This window comes from Ooceraea biroi, chromosome 2 (assembly GCF_003672135.1).
Source record: "Ooceraea biroi isolate clonal line C1 chromosome 2, Obir_v5.4, whole genome shotgun sequence".
NCBI lineage: Eukaryota > Metazoa > Arthropoda > Insecta > Hymenoptera > Formicidae > Ooceraea > Ooceraea biroi.
Window position 1 is genome coordinate 12,350,310 of NC_039507.1, and position 6,072 is coordinate 12,356,381.

The 6,072-nt window shown below is 40.0% G+C and overlaps 1 long non-coding RNA gene across 3 annotated transcripts; it reads right to left on the reverse strand.

Annotated features, from left to right (window-relative positions):
• Positions 1-1,851: 1,851 nt before the first annotated feature.
• Positions 1,852-5,481, reverse strand: LOC105283654. 3 transcript variants are annotated; one of them, XR_002193494.2, is made up of 4 exons: positions 4,853-5,481; positions 4,339-4,710; positions 2,980-4,248; positions 1,852-2,270 (listed from the first exon to the last, which is right to left on the reverse strand). It is a non-coding gene; the product is annotated as an uncharacterized LOC105283654 (long non-coding RNA). The 3 variants fall into 3 exon arrangements; XR_002193490.2 differs by having other exon boundaries at positions 1,852-2,113; positions 2,207-4,248; XR_002193489.2 differs by having other exon boundaries at positions 1,852-4,248.
• Between the last annotated feature and the right edge of the window lie 591 nt (positions 5,482-6,072).

The window sequence follows — 6,072 nt, forward strand, 5'->3', positions numbered from 1 at the left end:
TTTGGTAAATATACCGATTAGGGAAGCCAGCTCCGATGACCTTGACCTTGACATATGTTGTCAAGGTCACCCTCCTGAGTGACCTTCAAGAGGTTTTAGCCGTCGCTCGTTGTTCGTTAAAAAGTTATTAACAAAAGAAGTTCAGTAGTTTTGTATGGATTTCCGACTTTTCACACGAAGTAAGGACTTGAATTTGACATATATTACAAAGGTCACTCCCGAGAATAGTTAAAGTTATAGAATAATTAAAGTTATAGAATAGTTAAAGAAACTATTCTATATATTAACGATTCACTGCTTTAAATGATTTTTCCCTTTTCTTCTTAAAATAAGCCAAGGAATATCTTCCTTAAGAATTTATCCTTTTGAAAACAGAATTGAGGCATTTTTTGAAATAATGAAACAAATTTATCCTATTAATAATAATAATAATATTGCTGAATAAAGTATAAATATGAATCTGAAATATTTATTATTTTTTCTCGGTAAATCTACCGATTAGCGAACCCACCTCCTATCACCTTGTCCTTGACATATATTATAGAAGTCACCCTCCTGAGTGACTTTCAAAAGGTTTTAGCTGTTGGTCGTTGTTTACTAAAAAGTTATTAACAAAAGAAGTTTAATGATTTTGCACGAATTTTCAGCCGTTCACAACAAGCAAAAGGTTATATTTTCCGAAACTGGAGCCCCGGACACATACGCTCGGTTTCAGCCCGCTTCGCGGGAGGGCGGGGGGCAGGGGCTTCGCTCCCTGCCCCCCGCCAGAACCAGTGTAACAGATTTTACCGTACAGATTTTGATCACCTGGTACACGGCACGGATTCCGAAAACGAGCTGTCCGAAGCTCCAGTTGCAGAAAATATAACCTAACCAGGTTAGGTTAGGTTAGTTTAGGTAAGGTTAAAGCAGAGAATACTTTGTATTTAACTGTTTATGCTTTTGGTTAAGTGAAGAATACTTTGTACTTATATTAAAAGAAACTATTCTATATATTAACGATTCACTGCTTTAAATGACTTTCCTTCTTTCGTTCATATACATATTCGTCTTTTATATCTTTCAATATTCAAAATAACTACTATATTTGCAAAATTTCTTTTGTTAATAACTTATTCATAAACAACGATCGACGACTAAAACCTAGTGCGGGTTATTCGGGAAGGTGACCTTTGTAATATATGTCAATATTATGTTCTTGGTTCACGTAGACAGCTGAAAATTCGTGCAAAATCATTAAACTTCTTTTGTTAATAACTTTTTAGTAAACAACGACCGACGGTTAAAACTTGCACAGTGTTACTCAGGAGGGTGACCTCTATAATATATGTCAAGGACAAGGTGATAGGAGGTGGGTTCGCTAATCGGTAGATTTACCTTTTTTCTCCCTTAACCTGGTTAGGTTAGGTTAGGTTAAAGCAGAGAATACTTTGTATTTAACTGTTTGGGCTTTCAATATTCAAAATAACTGCTATACTTTCGAAACTTCTTTTGTTAATAACTTTTTAATAAATAACAATCCACGATTGAAACTTAGTGCGGGTTATTCGGGGAGGTGACCTTTGTAATATATGTCAAATTCAAGTCCTTACTTCGTGTGGAGAGCTGAAAATTCCTGCAAAATCATTAAACTTCTTTTGTCAATAACGTTTTAATAAACAACGAGCGACGGTTAAAACCTCTTGAAGGTTACTCAGGAGGGTGATCTTGACAACATATGTCAAGGTCTAGGTCATCGGGGCTGGCTCCCCTAATCGGTATATTTACCATTTTTTTCTTTATTTTAACCTCCTTTCCTATTCCATGTAAGTTGTTTGTACTCTTGCGTTTCGATTAATCCTGATTCCATAATTAATTTAACTGGATCTTTATTCTATAATAGACAATTTACATAGCGACTCTTTCAACTTAATATGAATACCACATTTGAATAACGTGGGACTAACATGACGAATGTCACATGGCGGCCGACTAATTAGAGAGAGGAAACATCGTGACGATCAACAGCAACATTGGGATATTTTGCGCTTTTTTGTCATCGTCATCTCCTTCTTATCTTGCCGGCATCTTGTTGTCATCTTGCACAATCCCTTTTCACTGGGGATATACTAGGCTGAAACCAGTCGATATTGCGTTCGTTGCAGAAAAACCACCAGAGCTTGATAGGTTTATTATATTAATCTAGAGTTGAATTAACAAGAGGTACCAAGGTTATCTCTATCAATTCCTCTGGAAATTCCTTCTGGCGAAATGCTTGCCTGATAATCTCCCTGCAATCAGGGAAATGTTGCGTCACGTTAGATGTTGACTTCTGAAGGGAGAGATTAAAAGATTAGGATTTGGTTCAATTATGTCTGAAGTGTACACTCTATGGAAGAATGGAAACAGTTGAGCTGGCCATCTGGGAACTAAAACTCCTATTGCTCTATCATTAACTATTTTCCTTAATACTCTAGTAATTAATACGAAAGATGGAAAGGCATAAAAATAAACTTCATTCCAATCTATTGTGATTGACGGTGGTCGCGAATGAATCCGGAAACCAAGAAACGAAGATCTTGCATTTTGCGTTGATATGAAACGCAAAGAGGTCTGTATCGAATGGTTCAAAAACGCTTTAAAAATTTTTGCAAAACAAGAGAAGTAATTTTGGTTTTAATCGAAACTATTCTAGATTTTCTGTCCGTCACGACATTATCAATAGACCGAATGTAAAATGCAAAAAGGTATAAATCCCGAAATTCACACCATTGCCAAATCGACTTTGCAAGAGCTGAAAATTTCGGAAATCGAGAAGAACCATCCTTGTTGATATAAGCAATTGCTGTCATATCATTTATACGGAGTACTATGTTTGGGAGTATAGATTGTGTTGATTTGAAAGATTTGAGAGCTTATTTTCTACAGCTTTTAACTTTAAAAAATATATATGTTTGTCTGTATCCTGGTCTGACCATCAGTCGTGCGTTTGCTTCTTACCTATAGATGCACCCTAACCTGAAGGTGAAGCATCAGAAAAGATTACATGAGAAAACTTTCGTTTTAGTAACGGTCTTGCAATCGATGGTGAGCATAACTTGTTCAGCCGCCACTTAAAATCCTGAAGTGACGTAGATAGTATTATACGAGCGTCATAATCATTATTGGATTCTATACAAGCGAGGAACTTCTGTCTCTCAAAATCTCGAATGTATCTAATGAATGTATGTAATGTAATGTAATGTATTGATCCATAAGTAACTGTTCGGCAAATAGAATTTAGTGTTTCTATTAGACTTACAAGATCACGAATTCTGCAAAATTACTTATTGGAGATTTTTTTATGTTTGCGGCGGTGTCTCCGAACAGTAAGAAGTCATTTAGGTAACTGATAGACCAAAATCCTTTCGAAGATATCTTCCTGAAATGAAAAACGTAGGTACTTATGGTGTGAGACGTGAATTGGCAGCAACAAATAGGAATCTTTCAAATCGATCGATGCTATGAAATCTGAAGACATCAATCGGGTAACCATCATTAGATCCTCCATCTTGAAATGAGGTACAAAAATAGATTCATTAAGAGGTTTGAGATTCAAGATAAACCTCTTCTCACCGGATGCCTTGTCTATCAAAAAGTATGACAAAAAATATTGATCTGAACAAAATCAACATTGGATGGCATCCTTCTTAAGAAGGCAGTCTGCTTCACAGAGAGGGCGTTCCGACTTGCTCGACAGTGGTTCCTGTAAATATGATCGAGGAGGAGGAGAAAAGAATTTTGTATCCTATTGCATTCAAGATAATTAGCAATTTTGGACCTGTATCACTTGCTAACTCAAAAATGCGCTTGCTATCCCATTGTTCCTCCGGTTTCAAAAGTCCGATACCAGATATGCTTGGGCAGTTATAACTGCTTCGATTATACCTTGAGTGATGAATTGGTATTCATCTCTCTGAACTGAAGTCAACTGACATAAACTTTACCTCTGTGTTGAGTGTAGGGGTTAACTAACGATAAATTCTGCGGAACTGGATACTTTTGCGTAGAATAAGATTCGTTTCTTTTGGCAAACCGCTATTAAATATAGAAGACCAAGTTTTTGTAATTAAATCATGGACAGTTGAGCCCATGGCAGCACCATCGATTGGAGTCCATCAAATCCATTTTGAACACAGCAAGTGTTCTGAATCCGACTGGCTCCGACGAAATATATGGCCTCTCTGGTTCGTTTTCATGGAGTACTTTTAAAAGAAAACATCATGCAATCTGTCAAATGACAAATCAAAGCCTTAATCTTTTATTAGTGGAGAGGACTCATGATAATGGTTCGCAATCCGAGAACCAAGTACGCCAAACCTTTTGAGCGTGACTCCGTGGATAGTCTCGCGATTACTGAAGGATCGGTGAACAGGATCATACATAATGGTTCTTAATTCGAAGCTGAAGTGCGCCAAACCCTTGAGCGTGTCTCCGTGGGCAGTCTCGCGATCATTGAATGATCGGTGGACAGGACCAAACTCGTAGTAATAGTTCGTAGTCCGAGACTGAAGTATGTCATTTATCTTTGGCGTGCTTTGGACAGCTTTGCGATCATGAAATGATCGTTGGACAAGGTCAAACTCGTGGTAATGGCTCGTAGTCCTGATATATAACATATAAATTACCCTGGTCAATGCCGGAATTCTCCACAACTTCAGTTGGTGAATCTCTGATCGCCTCGGTGTCCATCTGGAGAGAAGGATTGTGGCTTATGCGCGATAACGTCAGGAGAGAGGTTAGAATAGTATAGAATAGTAACCATAAATCTCCTTATGTTTTTCGTGAATCGCACTGGACTGTGTCAGCATCTCTAACAATCTGTGCAATTTACCTTCAAGGTTATAAGTCCGCTGACGATCCAATGAGCGTGAATGTTCAATGGAAGGTTCTCGAAAACGTCTGCGGGAGCTCCCACGTGAACGCTCTGACCTCGGAGATCTATATCCTCGATTCTCTTTGGAAGACACATAATAATCATCCTCGTAAGTATGATCGCGTCTTCGCGATTTTGAGCGAGAACGTTTTCCCAGTGCTATTATGCTAAAACAGAAAGCACACGTGGATACGATGTTTGTTGTCCGGGAGAACAAGAAACATAATAAAGATGCACCATGCATGCGTGGCGAGGCGGCGCTGATACGGCTGCGAATCTTTGTTTTAGTGCGAGCTTTGATGCTTCTTATGAAAGATGCTTATTGAAAAGGAGTAGCACGGAATATGACTACATTATTTACTCCGATGAATACAGAGCATAATCAAAAGAACGGCTTCGCGGTGTAAGACTATTGTCAATCGCGTCTACATCGATTTGCGACGATACAACATGAGAGGTGGCGGTTGTGAATGGGCGAGTGCGGTCTCGCCGCGCGCCAAACGAGCGGGTGAACGGGGTTGTTATTTTAATGATGGCTTAATTTGGCGAAAGCGCACAAAGCGCGGCGAGGCATGGGACACCGAAATCGGCGGGCGATCAGTTACGGGGCGTCGATAGCAGCGGGCCCAAATATATATTCGAAATATATCCTATCCTCTCTCGGACCTTGCGCACACCCGTCGAAACGGTCCATTGTGCGGACGTTCGCCCCGTCGTCCGTTATTGCCGACTCGCACAACCCTCTCCCGGCCAACCCTCCGGCCTCTCGTACCGTCGTTGCTCGTGAGAACGTGTACGTGCGTCTCGCGTATATACGCTTGTCATCCACGATTTACTCTCGCGCAACGCGCGACGGCGATTATATACGATGAAGGGTGCGCGCCCCGCGCGTTACCGATAAAGCGGATAATGAATCAAGCAGCAGCATCTTTTTTCTTGTCTCTTTGCGCAGACCTCCGGTAGACCTCCGGTAGACCCGGTAGAAATGCTCGAGGGAATGCTTCTCGTGTGAGCGAGAAACTATCAACAATGAAACTTGTTTTGTTCGTGTTTCGCGCCACGCCGCGAGGGTTGCTTAACGCGCTCGGTGTGCTACGTGCATTATTTACGAATTAATTATCGCGGAGGAACGGAACTATTCTTCGTTCGTAACCCTTCCCATAGCATTACAATGTCTG